Source organism: Malus domestica, chromosome 13, assembly GCF_042453785.1.
Source record: "Malus domestica chromosome 13, GDT2T_hap1".
Lineage (NCBI taxonomy): Eukaryota > Viridiplantae > Streptophyta > Magnoliopsida > Rosales > Rosaceae > Malus > Malus domestica.
Window position 1 is genome coordinate 34,426,352 of NC_091673.1, and position 20,607 is coordinate 34,446,958.

The 20,607-nt window shown below is 35.4% G+C and overlaps 3 long non-coding RNA genes across 3 annotated transcripts; 2 read left to right on the forward strand and 1 right to left on the reverse strand.

The window, feature by feature from the left end:
- Nucleotides 1-1,371: 1,371 nt before the first annotated feature.
- LOC103404096 (uncharacterized) lies at nucleotides 1,372-3,435 on the forward strand. The gene is made up of 3 exons (XR_524280.4): nucleotides 1,372-1,649; nucleotides 1,749-1,865; nucleotides 3,093-3,435. It is a non-coding gene; the product is annotated as an uncharacterized lncRNA (long non-coding RNA).
- Nucleotides 3,436-4,937: 1,502 nt separating this feature from the next.
- On the forward strand, nucleotides 4,938-7,586 carry LOC139190310 (uncharacterized). Its single transcript, XR_011574435.1, has 2 exons — nucleotides 4,938-5,164; nucleotides 5,748-7,586. It is a non-coding gene; the product is annotated as an uncharacterized lncRNA (long non-coding RNA).
- Nucleotides 7,587-12,883: 5,297 nt separating this feature from the next.
- On the reverse strand, nucleotides 12,884-17,150 carry LOC103404097 (uncharacterized). Its single transcript, XR_524281.3, has 6 exons — nucleotides 16,906-17,150; nucleotides 16,519-16,595; nucleotides 16,402-16,440; nucleotides 16,261-16,295; nucleotides 13,840-13,888; nucleotides 12,884-13,156 (listed from the first exon to the last, which is right to left on the reverse strand). It is a non-coding gene; the product is annotated as an uncharacterized lncRNA (long non-coding RNA).
- Nucleotides 17,151-20,607: the final 3,457 nt, after the last annotated feature.

A 20,607-nucleotide genomic window follows, 5' to 3' on the forward strand; every position in this document is an offset into this window, starting at 1 on the left:
GCCTAGAAAGCCGCCTAGGCGCGGAGGTGTGCAGATGTGATTAGGTCCGAATCGTTAAGAAAAATCAGGGAACTATTAGGCGCCCGCCTAGGCACTCTTAGGCAGCCTAGGCAGTCTAGGCGGCTGTCTAGGCAGAGTGAAATGGTTTCCTGGGAAGAAATTTCAAACGGAAACCCAAAATCGCAAACTTGAATTTGAACTTGAAATTAACATGCAAAGCATGGGTTAAGCTATGTGAGTTTCGAACGGGACTAATTCGAGCTCATGGGACCCCAAGTTCGACGGGTCCCTCACCAGAGCTCCACGCCAGAAGCTCAATTTTCAAAGGTTGTAACTCGATTCCATTAGAGCAACTCTCACCGAGAACCCCTGCTTGGATTCTCCTACTGTCCATCACAAAATTTAACATGCAAAGGTATCATAGGGATCCCCAGGTTGCGCAGGTCTTGTATTTGGTGGTTTGAGGTCTCGATTTAATTGGATTTTTTGGTGATGGTGCCTGGAGCTTTCTTTGGCTACGATGGTTTAGAAAGAAGGCAGAGAGTTCGAAAGGAGAGAGAAAGAGAGCGAGTTGTAATCTAAGAGGAAAAGATGGCTTCAAGAGAAGGTAGAGAGTTCGAAAAGAGAGATAGAGAGAGAGAGAGAGAGAGAGAGAGAGAGAGAGAACTGGTTTTCAAAAACAAAAATGATGGTGATGTGTGAGTGATGATAAGAATTGGTGGTTGAGTGTGTAGGTTTAGAGAGAGAGTGAGAGAGTGACGTGAGGGAGGTGAGAGAGAGATGGGACCGGTTGATGGGGAAGGATGCATGCTCTGATCGATTTTGGTGCTTCAAAGTTCAAAGTGTCACCAACCCAAATAAAATCATAAATAAAAGACACATGCTCTGACCCGTTTTGGCTCCAAAGTTCAAAGTAGGACACTAATAAAATCATAAATAAAAGAGAGAGGATTTCGGCGATGATACCAATGGGTGTGGTTTCATTAAGGGATAATTGGCATGGCTTCCTAGTAGTTTTATAATTAACCATCAAGCCCACTACTTTAGATTTTTACTTTTATTTAAAAAAAATAGATATAATCATTCAAAATGTCTTAAGTTATATGGTATATATGCTTAATATGTTTTTAAATTTTAGACTTTGTTGGATACTCTTTTTGTATTTTATCATTCTTTTATTATCTTATCAATGGATTTCATACAAGTATAATTTTTTATGTGTCAATATACATTTATTTACAAGATATACAAGAAATTAACCTAAATCCGCCTAGGCGCTAGGCGCTAACTTGCCGCCCGACTAGCACCTAGTGTTTTTTAGAACCTTGATATAAGCTGAATTAACAGCTGCATTTCTCATTACCAATCCAGCTGCCGTTTGTTTCTCTCTCTCTCTCTATCTATCTCAATTTGTGTGGTCCTCGAGCCCAACACCATGAGTGCATTTCTGCATTGCATCATTTCTCTCTAGAATGAAAAATAGCTCTCCTCTCTCATTTTCTCACCCCTGTCTCTTATTTTGCTCTAATCCTAACTACACCTCAACACTCTCTCGTCTATGCACAACCCAAAGCCAAGGAGTTTCTGCCATGAAATGAAGGCATATCTAAGCTCCATATTGTCTCTTCCAGACCCCAGTCCTCACAAAGGTAACTACTCTCCATCTTCCCACCTTCAATTTCGTTAGCACAGTGTAGATTAAACAATGAAAGAGAATAGATAGCTCATGCATGTGTGTTTCTGTGTAGGGGTCCTGGAAGCGACAGTGATAGCAAAGATGAAGAACATGAAGGACATCAAACCTGAGATCCGGTGGACAAGAAACCGGTGGATTTCACGAGATGCTCAAATTCAGAATTAAAAAGGTATAAAACATGCTTCCTTCACTGTATTGGCTGGGATTTCTTCATAGCATTAGGATGATGGCCCACTTGGAACTCTAATAATTGTAATTTACCTGTGGAAATTTTGTCCATGCATGCCTTTATTATAAGAATGTTGAGAAAAAAAAAATGCGTTGCACGATTCTGGATCTAAGTGCTGAAATTGAACAATGGCCTTCCTTTGTGCAACTTGGACACCCCCAAACTTATTATGTAAAATAATTGTTTTCAAAGGGGGTTCCAAACAACACATGGGTCTTCTCAGCAATCCCCACTAAAATAAGCATTCTTGAACTCTGCCTGTGCTCGTTCTGTATCCTATGCTTGTATTTGTGTTGAATTTGACTCCCATGAATATTCTTATGAATGTGATGATGAATTTGTTGTAATGAACATATAAATGCTACTGAATGCATGATTCCGTCAAAAGTGCATGTGTACTCGATATTTAGGGCCAATCGAATTCAAATGCATCTTGCAAAAAACACATATTAAAAATCTAATTAGAATAGAACCAAAAATAAGATACTAATTAAAAACAATTGCTGTTTTTGTGTTTTCCTTTTTTTTTTTTGATAAAGAATAAAAATGAAGAAAATGAAATGAACGAAATTAAGAAGGGTTAGAAAAATTAGGTTGCCTCCCAATTAGCGTTGTAGTTAACGTTTATAGCTAGACGGATGGAACAAAGATTGATGGTCGCGTCACTTGCTCCTTTAGAGTCAACCATGCCTTTACAGCATCATACAACAACGGTAGGTACGAAATGAGATGATGTTTGTCAATTATGTGTTTCAGGGAAGTGGTTGAATCCTTCATGTTAGCCCTTCTATGTGAATGAAATGTTGTAATAAAATAGGATCCCCTCAAGCAAGGTTTACGTTTTCGTCGAACTGACTTAAACCTTGTATTTAACACCCACAATTTCTGCATTGGCCGAATTTCTTGACTAAGAATTAGGTTGCCATTTAGCTTTTTCTTTGTTTCATTGTGGATCATAGTCTGCTTGTATGACCTGCACTGAATACCATCTTGTATGATTGGCTATGTTGGTGCACTGTTCAATATAGCAACTAAAATTTTCCCATCAACAACCATTTGCCCTATATCCAAATTGTTTAGCTGGCTGAAAAGTTGACCATGTGACATGCTTAATGTTGCATTTGTGTGAACCTCCCTCAACACATTAACACTGATGTCTTCTTGCAGCCTTTGTGGAAAAAATGCTGGTGGCACACAAAACTGGGTAGCGATAAGTTCAGGTGCAGGATCAGCTATTTTCTCCTTTGGGCATGAATAACAGGCAAATGGGTCCTCCGTTCCTGCACCAACCTCTTGATCATCATAGCTTCTCCCACAATTTACTGCTTGAATTTGAAATCCTTGATTGGTTATTTCTATGTACAAATCAGTTGATTCCAACAATTTAGAGAGTTTGTCCTCCACCGAAAACTCTTGTGGCACATTAAGCTACTCAAAATACTGCTCAAGATGCTCTTTCAAACTTTGAGTATAGATCTTTGAATAGGGATTATTCCAGTTCCATTTTGAATCGTTTCTTATATTTATATACTCCTGGACATAATCTAGAAAATATTCTCTCTCAGGACATTGCAAAATATCATGATATTTGAATTGCAAAGAGCACAAACCGTAGGCTTAACTCCATAATAACCTGTTTTTGCTAATGAAACCCAAAGAGGTGGTACACTGGGTGTTAGATTGAATTCAGGGGAATTGCAAATTCCATTGTTGCACTGCTTGTAACCTACAAAAGCAAAATCAGCAATTAAATAGAAAGATATATACAATAATAATTAACTAAGAGTTAATAGACACCTGAAAAAGTAGGATAAAAACACTTTAAATACTTGCAAGAGTACAAGGTAATTGTAGTAGAGGCGACTCTAGCAAGGTCGTTCTCCATAAGGATTGAATGAATAATTTATGTTAAATCAAATCTTAATTAATTATTTAAAAAAAAGTTTGAGAAAATGTTAATTTTATGATTTAAAATAATAAAAACGAATTTAATAGAAAATAATTAAATAAAGTGATAAAATAAAATAAACTAAAAGAAAAAAAAAATTTGAAAATTAAATTGTAAAAACCTAGGGTTCCGCCGTCATTTTAACAATCTTATGTAGTTCTTCCAATTACTTATGAATTACACATGCCTACTTGGACCCTTAACATAGAGCGTATATCAAACACGCAACCCATCTGGTATTCAAATCAAATCTAAACATACATGACTAATTAAGCTTTGTGAAACCTTTTAAAAAACCATACAACCCTTAAGATGTGGTATTCATCCTAAGTGAACTTGCACATATTAATCACAAGAAGCCTTCGTCAATTTCAAGGACCGACCTCCGACCAAAATTGCATCAAATTACTTTTCTAAAGATCCTAATGGTAGCTAAGTATTAAGACAATTAGATAGTTTAAACCGGTGATTAATAATTCAAACCTTCATACATTGTGACAGCCCGTCCCTAAAATTTCATTTTTTTATTATTTATTTTTAATTGAGGGAATTGACAAAATGTTTAGAGGCAAGGATTTTGATTTCTGTTGACCATCTTCTAGAAGAACGTATGACTTATTCTTTTGGCGTATTTGCGTAGTACTCGATGATACGAACGCATAGTCGAAAGCCATTTGTGGGTCCGGATTATAACAGTATAGTTACAGATGTTTGAAATTGGTTACTTACATTTCAGATTACTAAATTATTGAACTCCCACCTTGTGGGAAAGAAACCAATCAGCTTCAAGGATAGAAAATAGGGACCAATTAGATGAGAAAAGAATAAAATAATAATTTTTCAACCAATTAAGAGAGGAGAGAGGAAAGCTCTCAGCTTTCCCTTCCTTTTCTCGTAGCCATACATACACAAAAAACCCGGCTTCGACCGTGGTGGATTTCCGGCAGTCCTCCGCCATTTTTCAAGCAAGTTTCACCCCTTCATCACCTGTAACCTCTTCCATACCCTTCCCTCTACCATCTCCATCTATATTTAAGGGTTTTTAGGTCCTAACCCGAGAGGAATTTCACCGAAGCACTAGAGGTGCTCAACGACGATTCTTCCTTTCCGGCGAGTTTCACCACCCATTACCACCCTTAATCAAGTCCCCTTGGACCTAGGAATAAGACCCAAATAGTTATAAGGACGTTGGAATACTGAGAAAGGAGAATCGAAGAACACCCATTCTTGGGTTTCCGGTGGATTTGAGTGAAATTGGAGCGCTTCACGGCCAAATTAGCCTTAGTCACAGGTATAAAAGTTGTTTCACTCAATGAGATCTTCATTTCTGTGAAGTTTGAGAACTTTTAGAAATACTTGATTTTTCCGGTGAGTTGGGGCGGCGGACCTCCACCTGCAGCGGTGCGTGGCTAGAGGGTCGTCGATCTTGAGTTCAGTTTTGATGTTAGTATGACATTGGTTGATCGTTTGAACCTAAATTTCTTATGATATGTTACTTGGTAAAAACATGAATCGATGATCCGACTGTTGGATTGTCACCAAACTTTAATATGTTATAATACATAATATTTGAATATCATAGGAATTTACGGATCGAGAATCCGATATACGGATCTTCCTGAAATTGGAATTGTAAGTTCAAAAAATAAAATGTTGACCACCACTTGGTTTTGGCAACTGGCGGAGATCCGACCGTTGGATCATAATGAAACTTTAGAATGTTGTTCTAGAAGTATAATGTGTATCTTTGGAAGCAACGGATCAGAAATCCATGATGCGGATCTTCCAAATTGAATTACATAGCGATGTGTTTTATGTAAATTATGTATTCTATCAGTAAGAACTTTGAAATATGAATTGATAATTGGTCATAGGCGACGATGGTTCATGATGTCTCGATATGTGTGCTAGGGAGTCGTAGCGCGGACCTCAGGTAAGTGGGTCTTTTCCTTTTTATCGTACATTATATATATATATGTGTGTGTGTGTGTGTGTGATTGACAATTCCACAACGTTTATAAAATTGCTTATTGCGTATAATTATTGTGAATGCTTTGAAGTACTATTGTGAACTACGAATGGCTTGATCCTTGTTTAGAGTACGTAAGCAGTCTAACAAGACATTAGATGCAGCCATATAATAAATGAGACTAAATAATTGGGATAACAGCCTTGTTTGGGGAAGTGAACAATGTGAGGGACATTGGTGAAAAATGTGAGAATTAACCTTATGATTTGGTAGTTAATTATTGTTCATAAATCAATGTGTGAAGAATCAAGGAATTGAAGTAAGGAAACGTAAGTAATGTTAGCTAATTAAACTAGTGTCTAATTGGGCTTATCATCGATAGTTGTTCCCGAAAATAAATAGTTTGGAAATGGGACGTTACAGATTATGCATTTCACGCCATGTTATATATATACTTGAAAATACTATATTATAGTTGAGTTTTAGATTGCATCATGACATCTTCATATGTGTATTACCTGTACCTAATTATTGTGAATGCTTCGAAGTGCCAAATGATGCTGCGGATGCCTAGGTAAGCTTCAGGTGAGTACATATTGATGATAGTGATGGTAGTGAGTATGTTGATGAGATATTGATTCAGCCGTACAGGTCACGTGAGGTGACTCCGGCTAGTATATTGATGAGATATGGATAAGTCGTACAGGTCACTTTGGGTGACTCCGACTTATATGCTAATCATAACCATGATTGATGAGACATGTGATGAGATATGAATAAGTCATACAGGTCACTAGAGGTGACTCTGACTTATGAGTTAGCATATATGTAATGAGATGCTAGCATATATTTATGATGAGATATGTAATGAGATGCTAGCCTATATGTGATGAGATGCTAGCATATATGTGATGATATATGATGAGATATGTAATGAGATGCTAGCCTATATGTGATGAGATGCTAGCATATATTTATGATGAGATATGTAATGGGATGCTAGCCTATATGTGATGAAATATGTAATGAGATGCTAGCATATATTTATGATGAGATATGTAATGAGATGCTAGCCTATATGTGATGAAATATGTAATGAGATGCTAGCATATATTTATGTTGAGATATGTGATGAAATGCTAGCATATATTTATAATGAGATATGTGATGAGATGCTAGCATATATGTGATGATATATGATGAGATGCTAGTATATATTTATGATGAGATATGTGATGAGATGCTAGCATATATGGGATGATATATTGATTCAAGCGTACATGATGGGTGGATCCGGCTAACACGCCATTTCCTATTGGTTTATTTCACCTGGGTTACTCATTCCTGTTAAGATATTTGACGTAGCATAATCGTAAGACTATCATTTTGGTTATGGTTTTGATTTATAGTCACGCCTATTATTTTCTGGGAAATTAAACAGGTATTGCGGCGAGGTGCTACTATCTTGGTAGTTGGAATTGGTTTGAAGAGTTTTGTTTCACTCACTCACATTTTCTGTTTTTGTACCCTTCCAGGTTCTAGCAGCAGAGTTCCGTATTGACGAGGATTCGTGGCACTTCCCAGTGTAGGTGGCTTCTTTTGATGGTATAATCATTATCTTACCTTACTGTATTTTACTTATGCTCTGTATCATGCGTGAAATGGGTCCAGACCCGCTCACTGCACACTCGTGTACTTAGGAAGTTTTAGATTTTAATTTATTCACATTTTATACATTATCACACTTTATGGCTTTGTCACCTTCCAGGTGTTGGCTAGCACAGTTCGATTCAGGGTCCTAGTGGACATTCCGGGTCGGGGTGTGTCATACATAATATCATAAGCAAATTGAAAAGAAACTACATATTCTTGCTAAGGCTCGTGGCCTCGCCCTAGCAAACGGAATTTAGTTACTAGGAATCATACAACGAAACATTATTAAAAACAAGGATAGAAAACACCTTGAAAATAAACTTCAATCCAAAAGCTCTCTAAAGTGTGCGTGCGTTTTCTCCTCTCTTCTCCTACTTAACCCTAATGGCTAAATATTTTATTTATACTAATACAAAATAAAACCCTAAAAAGTCTTAAGAGTAAAACTAGGAAACATAATTAAATAATAACACATAAAATAAAAGGTTTCCTATTTGAACTAAAATTCGGACTTCTCAGAAAATCAGACTTTTGACTAAACAAATCAACTCCAATTTGGTCCCAAAAGGTCACTTTTGAAAGCTGAAGTTGTCCCCTACAAATCCTTAGAAGAAATCTTCCTCAAAATATGCCCTCTTGACCTTCAAAATACCCAAAATGTCCATAAACTTCAATCTAGGAAAGCTGCGCGCTGGGCCTTTATTTCATCGCCAGGGTGAAGTGGCTAAGTAGAAAAATATGAAACTGTGATACAATCATCTTGAAAGACTCACAAACATCCTCCAATTAGAATTACTCCAAAATTCATCCGTGTGATCACTTTTTATTCCAGAGGATTTCAAATGTCCTACATTAGAAATATAATTAAAAGTATCAAAATTCACACATAATAACCAATAAATTATTACTAAGATTAGGGTAAAATATATAGTATAATATCGACTCATCACTAACCAAAAGAAGGTTGTGCTTTTGGAATTAGGTTACCAACTTACCACCCTCCAGGTTCAGAATTTGTACTAATTGTTTGGTATTTAAGTAGATACTTTATGTGTCGTAAAATAAGTGGAAAGACATGGAAAAATATATCATTTTATATAGAGTAATTGAATACCTAATACTTATCTTAGAGACAGTGAGGATTATTTTTTTAGACCGAAAATATTAATTTATTATTTCTTGCATATTATTTTTTGGGTTTTCCTAGAGAAAAAATATATGTTAAATTGATTTTATTATTTTTTGGCAAAGTGAAATTGTTGTTAAGCAATATGCAGGAAGAGATGAGGTTGTAGAGGAAGAAGAAGAAGGAAACAGAGAAGGTTGAGAGAGAGAGAGTGAGTGAATTGCACTTGTATTTTCTTGATTAATTGAATTGTTACAAGGGTACAGTTGCTATATAGATGAGGTACTGAGCTAACTACCTTAACCGACTCAATCCCTTACCAACAATCCTAACTAATTATTCTAACAGCCACACTCCTAACTACCTTATCTTTTTGGCTAATAACATGTGTCATGATCCGCACCCTCCATATCCTATATACTCTAACATCCACCCGCAAGCTCATGGTGGTCCAAGCATGAGATTGTTGCAGTTGGAGAGTATCTGGCAATCTAAACTCTTTTTTTGGATAGTATTCCTTGCAATTGGAGAGTGGAGTATCTGATCACTACTACACACATACTCTGCAATAAGAAAACCTCCTAGCATTTGGAGCTTGTATTTTATCATTATATCGTGTATACCACAGTACCCAAATCAACATACACTTGGTGCCCCCACCCTTATAAAGAATTCTCATATGGTATCCTAACTGAATATCAAATATACTTCCACCATTGCATAACCGAGTACATAAAATCCTCGGAACTCATGTACAACAGTTTGAGTAGGAATTCCAATTTTCACCTTGTTGTCAGAGTTAAGAACTGGAAATGTCACTTGAATACACGATTGTAAACCCACTGAAATCAATTGAGAGTCTGCACTTTCCTTGTCAATACATTCCAAAACTTGTTTTTCTGCATCAACAGAACTAGTTGGCTGCTCCTGGATTTTCATTATAATTGTTTTATCATGATCGTTCTGCTTTAAAGCATTGATAGAAGCTCCTGTTGTGGAATTAAGTGGCAGGGAAGATTCAAGGAAATGAGAGAAAGAATTGACCATAACAGAGTCCGTCTTAATTGACTCCGTTGAATCAGAAACTCGAACCTAATCCTGCAAGTTTGGATCTTATGTAATAGATGAGTTGGTAGTTTGAGCAGAACAATGGGCATTAAGATGATCTTTATGTGAACAAATTTGACATGTAGTAATTTCAGGTGACAGAGAACTAGGATATGGAGATAGAGGTGAGCCAAGAATTCCATTATAACTATCAACATTAATACCATAGCTTGACTGGCATGAACAAAAATTGGATTGAGCATGATAATCACCATTGAAGCCAGCATGAAATTGAGAGCTAAAGAGAGGAAAGAAAGAACCTTTTGTCTCACATTCAACAAGAGCACAATCCACAATGGCTTCCTCAGTGAGCAATTGTGCATGAAAGTCCTTAAGTGAAATGATACTCTCACGCCCTCTGAGTACACATTTAAATGTGTTGTATTTTTTAGGGAGTCCATTTAACACAATGATCACAAAGTCTTCATTAGCAAGTGTGATACCAAGAATAAAAAGTCCATCCCTTGCTTCTTTAATTCTTTGAAGATACTGGGATATTGAATTTGATCCCTTTTTAATGTTATAAAGCTCAGTCTGTAATTTGATTATATAGGTTTTTGTACTTGGTAAGAAAAACTGGTTTTGAAGATGAACCCACATCTCTTGAGACCTCTTTCTACCAATCACACAGGAAATAGCGGATGAAGAAAGTGTGGTAGTAAGTAACAACATCAAGGAATGATCATGCATTTTCCAGACTTTGTACTCATCAATTTCAATTCTTGAAGATGAAGTACCAGATGTTACCTTTGAAACTCCTAAAGAAGTAGAAGAAAACTGAGCAAGACAGAGATTTGATCCGTCAACGAACCCCATAATTCCATGGACTTCAAGCATCAACTGCATCTGAAAACGTCATTGTAGATAGTTGGTCTCGTCCAGTTTCACAGTAACGGATGTGGAAATGGATGAAATCAATCCAATGATTGGTCATTGCAAGATTTGAAGTTGATTCGTAGATACCATTTCAGAAAATTGTAGAGAAATCTGTCTGAGGAAAATACTCAAACACCTGGTGTGCATAAACTGTCAGAGCGAAGAATGAAGAACTAGTTAATCTTGATACACCCACAAGACAAAAGAAGAAAGAATTTTGTGTGGCAGAAGCAAAAGAAAAGATCGAAGAAGCTGATCAAGCTTCTGATACGATGTTAAGCAATATGCAGAAAGAGAACAAAGAGGTCACAGAGGAAGAAGAAAAAGGAAACATAAAAGGTTTAGAGAGAGAGAAAGTGGGTGAGTGAATTGCATGTATTTTCTTGATTAATTGAATTGTTACAAAGGTACAATTGTTATATAGATGAGGTATTGAGCTAACTGCCTTATCTATTTGGCTAATAACATGTGTCATGATCCACACCATCCATATCCTATATACTCTAACAACTTTTGACCCTAAAAATTACCAAGCCTATGTGTGCGCAGGCCGAATAGCTAATGAACTAACGTCCTTTGGATGATTGTGGGGCATGCCAACTCATCGATCAAGCTTGGCGAATAAGTAAATGAATGTGGCGGTGGTGTTGAATGCGTTGTTGACTTTTTATCCGAATGATTGTGGTCGAGGAAAGAACTCGTCTCGGCCTTCGAGTTCTAGAGTTTGAAGACAAGGCTGCTAGTTACTGCAAAGTTCAAGGATCATTTGCATATGGTTCGGTTACTTCAATTATACTCGTTAAAATATAAGTGCACTGAATCGGTATCAGAATATATAACACAACTACTCAAAAGAATTAAGTGTCTCGACTATAAATGTGGTTGGGCCGTCGGAATGCCGAACTCTAAAATGCACTTGTGAGTATCCAATCATAAAATGGGTAGTGTTTTCAATGTGCCAAACAATATAACCTGGTAACACCTCATTCGCTGAGAAGCTAATGAGATCTTCTAACAAGGACTCAAAGATTCTTCGCTGATAGAGACTTAGATAGATAGTCAACCAAACTCGGAATAATGATGTTTCTACAAATTGGAAGGTGCTCCTTGATCACTTGACTCTACGGCTCTAGTGTTGTTTCTAGAAATTGTAAGATGTAGCTGGTTGTCAACCACAATGCTATTTATACAAACTCAAAGATGTGCTTAACAAAGTTAGGAGGGTCAATGTTTTTCTCAAATATGAGAATGATTCGTGTAGAGCGAGAAATTGTGCAGAGCAGAAGCTTGTTTGTTGAGTTGAGGGTGCCTTGGATGTTGGAGACCCTCTTCTAGTTATAGGAGTAACTCTTCAAGATAACCACCTCATGCAGTAGCAAAGTCCAATTCATACCATGCTTCCTTGGTATCAAACTATCATGATCTTTTCGTGAAGCTCAGCTAATCCTACTAGACTTAGGACTCTGAACCCGGCCTTTTCTATATTTAATCCATTCTAGATCTTGATCAGCTATGAATAATGTTTCTTGGAATATTACAAATCTCATTATTGTCCATTCTGATCCTTAACAATTTTACTCAAAATTTGGGACTCAACTGAATCCAATCCTAAATCCTAAAAAGTCAAACACCGATCAGGATTCGTCAATCTCTCTTAGGGCTGGACTCGGTCTTAGAACATACTAGAAAATGTGCCCACGCTTCGTTGCAGGGATTTAATGTATTAGTCGGAACATGCATGAATAGTTTCTACACAAAGTAACTAAGACGGTTCAGTACCTAAGAACCAATGAAGTGATACTTTGCTTGCTATACATGGATATGCATGGTGTGAGAAACATTCATTTGTAGATCGTATTGTGCCATTAATATTATACTTATAGTTTCAAGTAATCAACCCACTCCACCTGAGAAAAACACAGAAAAAGGAAAACAAAAAAGTAGAGGACAATACTTAAGCATCTGGTAGGAATAGCAAGCTTGTGAAAAAATTGCTAAACCATCTTACAAATTCAATCATGAAACGTTATACTATAACTTAAGACAAAGATAAAGCATATAGTTTGTTTACAAATCAAAACGAAGTGCTTCTATAATGTGTGACTGAAAAAAATGCTTTTTAATGCGGTCTTGCAAGAAATTAATGCAGTCCAAAAACAACCTAGAAAACACCCTAGAAATCTTTACCATCCCAATCTTTCTACATTGAATCATAAATGGACAGGATCCCTCCCTAGTTTTGTAACTGAAATTCTAACAAAGAATATCAGGCTCCAAAGTTCTTAACTTGTCTTTGGCATAAAAATGTACACTGTAATTTTAGTTCGAACGAAACAAATACACATGTAAAGTAAAAGGCACCAATGCTACATGCACTGCTTTACAACCATCTCAAGTTGCCGACACAATGCTTAAAATATTTGAGACTCACATTTTCATACAAACATAACACCTCACCTAAAAAATAACCGAAGTTGTGGCATCTGAATTAAGCAAGCAGATGCTTTGCAAGGCTTTCTTCAATATCATCTCATATTCCCTTTTCATCTTTCCTATATGATACAATAAACCGTTCAAATTCAGATGTAAATAAGAGAATCTGGCACACTGTACTATTACAGTTACTAGTCTTGAACAATAACGCAAGCGTAATTGCTCTTAATCGAGAACTTCATCAAATATAATAAAATCTAAAATCTAATGTAATATGTCAAAAACAAAAAAAGAAAAGAAAAGACAAAAGAAAGCGATCATTTGAAGGCATCGTAATGCCTTCACTATTGTACACTTGTAGCATGTAATTGATGCATCTGTTGTTCAATGAAATCATTTGCTTGGCTAAAAAAGTTAAATACAATAAATACAATGATATCCAATTTATGAGAAATTATGAAGAAACAAATGTAAATGAAAATGAGAAACGCAAACTTGCCAAAAAGAAAACCTATTATAGCGTGCAAAGATACTCGCATCATATTTTTTTTATTGCATCATCCATTTCGCAACACATTAAAAAAATTGTTTGGAAAAGCTTTGCTATGATGATTTGGTTTTGTGAAAAACAATACGAAAAAAATAGAAGACAAAATGATGGCCTAGTAATGGCAAAAAACACTTCTTAACAATGACACGAACATGTGAGTTGAAATTTTGAAACATTTGACAACAAAAGAAAGAAGCAAAATTAGAAGAAATAAAAGAGATGCTCACTCAAAAAGAAGTGAAGAAATAATACCAGGCTTCTTCTCTTTGGCATCCAAAATTTCATCGCTGACTCCTTCAACCTTAAACATATTTAAAATATAAAACGGAAAAAACCCAGAAGAAATACAATAAATATATTCACATCCAATTTATGAGATATCATGAGAAAGCAAATGTAAATGATTTCATAATCATGAATGCGAATAAGAAACACAAACTTGCCAAAAAAGAAGACCTATTATAGTGTGTCAAGATACCCTCAACATTTTTTTTTTATGCCATTATCCATTTCACAATACATTAAAAAAAATTTGTTTGAAAAGGCTTTGCTATGATTATTAAGCTTGGAAAAAATAATTCCAAACAAGTAAAAAACAATTACTAAAAAAGTGTGGAACGAAGTAAATGTATGGTTCCATAGATGCAAACAAAATAACACTACGTCATGATATTTAATTAAGACCCCTCTCTACCAGTTTGATGGCAAAAACACAAATCTCTCTCGTGCAAGAATGAACCTAACCATTTAACGAAAAATAACCATTTAACAAAAAAAGATAAAAACCAATATGGTAACCAAGCAAACAAAATCTAGAAACAAACACAGCATATCATGTAAACATTGGCCCACATAACTTAAATCGACTTAATCACTGTAAAAATCTAAACATAAAATTTATTGCGAAGCAAGAGATTAAGGATCCTTAGTCCATAAATTTTTTGGACAAAAGAGATGAAGAAATAAATAATAAAGAAAAAGCAAGGTGGCGCAAACAAAAGATGCCAGTCACACAATTCATAAAAAGGAAAAAAAAAAGCATCAAACCTGATGATAACATGGCGTGAAACACCTATGAAGCAATTTTGCAACAATTAGCAGCAGGGAACACCAACGCAGGTGCAAAAAAAAAAACACAAATCGGACATGCAACCCATCTACATCCATCTTTAACTTTAAAAGATCATCTCTATATTGGCTAGACATATTGCATCACCAATGGCATGCTTCACATTCACAAAAATGAGCATGCTTATCGACACATGGGTAGATCTCAATAGTACCAACTGAATCACAACAATCCTCCAAAGGAAAACAAACAACGAAATGACTTCAAGAAAAATCTTTGTCATTTCTTCAGTGAAGCGCAAGTTGGAAAAGAGTAAAATTTAAATTGAAAAACAACAATCTAATAGACACAATTTTGCAACAATTAGCAGCAGGGAACACCAACATAGGTGCAAAAAAAAAAACACAAATCGGACATGCAACCCATCTACATCCATCTTTAACTTTAAAAGATCATCTCTATATTGGCTAGACATATTGCATCACCAATGGCATGCTTCGCATTCACAAAAATGAGCATGCTCATTGACACATGGGTAGATCTCAATAGTACCAACTGAATCACAACAATCCTCCAAAGGAAAACAAACAACGAAATGACTTCAAGAAAAATCTTTGTCATTTCTTCAGTGAAGCGAAAGTTGGAAAAGAGTAAAATTTAAATTGAAAAACAACAATCTAATAGACACAAATTTCAAAAGAGGAAACAATAAAATCACCCCAAGAAAAATCCATCATTATTCCATGCATGTGACCTGAGATGTTTGAGAGTTGAAAGTCTAGAGCAATTGGTGAGAAAAAAGTAAAAAGGCGAGAGCTGGTTCAAATAGAGCAAGAGAGAGAGCAAAGAAGTCAATCGCTCTGGCATAAAAGAGAGAAAATCAGCTCTAGAAGCCACAAAAGCCTGTTCTCCAACCTAACTCAACAATAAAGAAAAGATCTGAGTTGTTTTTTTTCTACCTCTTTCTTCTCTGTGTGTGCCTGCTTATGACATCAACTGTGAAGTTCAAACCATATCCATACAGAAAAATTTACGTCAAATATTTTGTTATATTTAAAACCTCAGGATCCTATAAGCACATCATATGAACTCAAACAAAAAAATTTAATGAGTACAAAAGATTGCTATGTAGAAAGATCTCATGAAGCAGACAAACTAAAACTCAACTATTTTATGTACAGATGCATAATCATGAAAAAAATTGCTGGAGAAAATCATATATACTAAACTAACGATTTAATTGTAAAACATATATACAAACAAAATAAAATAAGCAATATACTACTTGAATCACCAGTTGAATGACTTTTATACAAATAGACGTGCAGTGTATAATGCTGTAATGTAGATACAATACGGTTTAAAACATACAATCTATATTTCTGTGTATGATTAATATCCTCATATGCAAATACACTTCCAGATTGGCCTATCAACTAATAGCTTGTCATTAAGTCACATCATTATCTTTGTGGCCATTCTGTAATAGGCCATACTTTTATGTCAATTAACGGCCCAATTGGACCAACAAAAATGAATCAAATCCCTAAAATTTCAAAATTGGGGATATTCCGAATATGGAAAAAAAAACTAAAATAGCTTACCTTCTTGTGTATAGCTTGTCATCCAGAACTTAAAGCTGAAAATAGAATGAAGTTCAAAGTATGATGAAGAAGCAGAAGAATTAAAGAGTTGTGCCTATGAAGAAAAATAATTTGAGGTGAATGAGTGGATAAATTACTTACATAAAAAGCTCATTTCAAATCGATGATCTCTTTCTCACCCTAATAACATTTAACAATTGCAATTAATAAAGTTTTCTTAATAAGGGGAAAGCTAGAAGTGCAAGTAATAAGCATTACAAATGGAATAGCCTTATATACTGATTAACGCCCTTGAATTAAGTTGCAAAGCTTGAATAGTCAGTCTCTTCACGTGGCTGCAAGAACCAGTCGTTAATTTGAAAATTATTCAATACACGTTAAAACATGAATCAGAAGCAAATTGATGAAAAAAATAGAAGGGAAAATGTAACACAACTTAGTAATTTTATATGTTACGAAAGAACATTACTTTTATACCTTCGATCTACAAACCTCATGATCATTAAAAGCAAGAAAAAAATTGGAAAAAAAAAAAGTTGCTTATGATTTGTTTGTTTGGTGAAAAACTTTAGAAAGAGAAACAAATGAAATTAGGTCATAATGTATTTTTACACAGACAACCGTACAAAGATGAACAAGTCATACATATTTTGGTGGTGCAAATTGCAAAACAAAACCTAATTTTCCTCTGCGCTGCGATGTTTTCTCCACTAGAAAACGTCTCCTAATTCAGTAACTTACAAAAATCACAAATTTAAGCATGATTTGATGGATTTTTAAGAATGAAATTTCATCATAACCAACTTTTCTTAACAAATTTGTAATCTATTCCTCTGTCTCCTCACCCTTTCTCCCTCACCCTTTCTCCCTTTATCTCTATCTCTATCCGAGAGGCATGGCCTCCCATCCCCGAAACCCTCACCGAATGACAACAATGTGTCTCTCCATCTTCCTCTGTTTGCGCTAAGCCACCCAATCCGTCCCAAACCATACGAACAAAATCATCCTCCTAACTTTTGATAATTACCTTCCAACCCAGCCATAGATATGATGGTAATGATGTAAATAAGGCAAAATCGAGGGGCAACCAATTGACTGTAGCTAAGCTACTGTTAATTGCTCCTCAACTTTAGAATAGATAACTAGAAAATTGCCCGCGTGCTGCTGTGGGGGTTTGAAATCATAATGTCGGACATGCATGAATCATTCTAATAGAAAAAGACACAAATTATTGATGATAGCACGTGTCACCAAATTATAATGAAATGTCAGCAGCCTTAGAATAAGATTTGATGATGCATATAGTGCGGATTGCAAGTTTAATTCCAATAAATATGTGTAATTATGAATCACCATTATCTAAAGACCCACAAAATCTACATCAAACCACCTGAAGGTAGAAGCAATATTAGTCTACAAAATATAGAACCCAACTTAGCCAAATTTAAAAAAGCATAAACTAACAGAAATGGTTCAACATAATGTGAAAACCAAACACAAAAGTTAACCATTGTGGTAGCATAAGTAGTTTAGCTTGCAGTTATATCGAATTAACTTTACATAATCAGTCCATTGACATTCAAAAGTGCTATTTAGAAGTTTGACATAACCAAAAATATACTCACAACAAAATATTGTTTTAACATAAGGAACTTAAGCAACATGTAGTCCACACATATTTTGTGTGTGCATGCAATTTGACAAAATACATGTCTTGCAAGCCATGTTATCGCCTTAACGATTGCAAAAAAAAAAAAAAAAAAAAAAAAAAAAAAAACATGATGGTTTCTATACCTATGTGAAGGGAATGGGGTCTGCACCTCATTGCGAGAAACTCCGTGTCATTACCGAATAGGCACGATAATTCGTTGGAGTTTTCAATTGTCATTTTTTTGGTTGTTTGCAACTTGTATCAGCTAATGTGTTTTCGTGCTATATATAAATAGTAAGCAACCCTATAAATAAATACTAAGCAACGGGTAATGACACACCCCGACCTAGATCGAGGCATGCTGGCCGTCACGTGAGGGTGACGTAGCCATGTGTAGAGTGTGGAAACAATATTAATATAGGGAATGCAAATAAACAAAAACCAAACCAACTAGAGCACAAGTAGCCTAAGTGCAATCCAGTAAGACGAATACTAATTATACAACACCCAAAGGTGATCCTACATTGGTGATAATATGTCAGAGCTGCCGTAAATTCCTCGTAAGCCACCAACAAGCACTCCTAACTAGAACTTGGAGGGGCGCAAAAGTAGTAACCCCGAGTCTCGCTTGACTACGCTCTTCCTCAAGATAGGCCTGACCTATATGCGAAACAACTATTTAAACATTATTTTAAAGCACATAACCAAAATTAGGTAATAACTTCTCATACATTGCTCAATTGGGGTGTTTGAATATACCAACGTGGCCTACTCAACCTCAAGAACATCCCCATAATTTTAGAAAAATTTTCTGATCACTCATGCACAGTCACGTGCCAACATTGTATGGAAATGGAAGAAAACTCGAGAGGGAAGGAGAGAAAGAGTCAACGGTTGTGAGTGTGTGTGTGTGTGTGGTCTAGATTTGGCCACTCAAACAAAACAAATAAAATTTTTAAGTTCCAATTGCTTAGGAATAAAAAGGATTGGTCCAAATCCAAAGCTTAAACCACACAACACAAATCAACGATTAAAGGGCATAAAAGTCATTTCACACCATCGAAAATATATTTCGAGACGGGCTGTCACAGGTAACATATATGTACAGCTCAAGTTTGGTATGGAAACAATTTTTGACATCTAAACTGCCTAATAAGACATGTCACCTTTTTTTTTAATTGTCAAACCAAAGTGGAAGATGCAAAACATGCACAGCAACATGATACCTTTCTCAACAGAGTCACACATATACATATTTGAAACCAATTGGTAAAAGATAGACACACACGGGAAATGAAACGCAGATTAATCTACAAAGACTCTTAATTAATCACTTTGTTGTTGAAAAATAAAGACAAAATGAAAAACATTTTGTAGAACAAGACAAAAATATTCAATACAACAACACAACAAATGAACGTACAAACAGTAATTGCTGCACAACATTAAAAAGTTAGGGTTAGCAAATGAAACCTGCAACGCAAAATCCTGAGTTAGCAGGGCGTTTCCTGCAATCCATAAAAATAAGAGAATAATCAGTCTTCTCGTCTTGAAACAATTGAAATAAAAAAAATTGCATTAAAATTAGGAAGCAGAGAAGTCGATGCAAAACCTCATATGCATACATAGAGACACAGATGCATACAATTTAAGAACATTGGAATTGAAATGGAAGGCTAGACATAATAATAGACAAAACTACAAAAAGGAATAAAAAGGACCTTTGAACGGTTATAGAAATACAGAGGAACCTAAGAAACAAAACTGAGAGCAAATGAATATATAGAGGGGCAAAAAATCCCTAAATCGATTAAAAGAAAGAGAAAAGCATGCTACCTAACCTAACAAAACAGTGCAGGAAGATTTGTAAACTAATTCTGGCCTCTCAATCACAACATGCAAGCAGATATAAATGCAAGTAATAATAAAATATTAAGATTTGAGTACAAAATCAAAATGACAAAGCGAACCTGCAAGCAGATATAAATGCAAGAAATAATAAAATATTAACATTTGAGCACAAATTCAAAAGGACAAAGTGACTATGCAGGCATATATAAATGCAAGAAATAATAAAATATTAAGAGGGGTGTAGTCAAACTTGGATTTGAGAGGATTTTAAAAGACTTTAAAATCCTAGTGTAGTCAATTAAAAGATTTTAGAATCCATTAAAATCTAGGTGCAGTCAATTAAAAGATTTTAAAGGATCCATCCAAATCTAAGTGTATTAAAAAAATTAAGATTTTGAAGGATTTCAGTAAGTTGTGGATTTTGTGGGATTTGAAAGCAAAAAGTATGTATAACCAAAACTAAAAAGAATCCAACCTCACCCCCTAGGATTTCAAATCCTTCCCCCCACAATCCACCACAATCCATTCAAATTATTTAAAATCCATATGAATTTTGTAGGAGTCCTTAATCCTCTTAAATCCTATCCAATCTATCACTTTAAAATCCTTTAAAATCCTTTAAAATCTTAGTTTGACTACACCCTCTTAAGATTTGAGTACAAAATCGAAAGGACAAACTGACTCATCTGAATATGCAAGCAGATATAAATGCAAGAAATAATAAAATATTAAGATTTGAGTCCAAAATCAAAAGCAAGAAGTGACTCATCTAAAGGTGCAACAGAGTATAAACCATTATGAGTGAATCCTAGACTGAGGAACGACGGCTGTTCACGATCCCCACT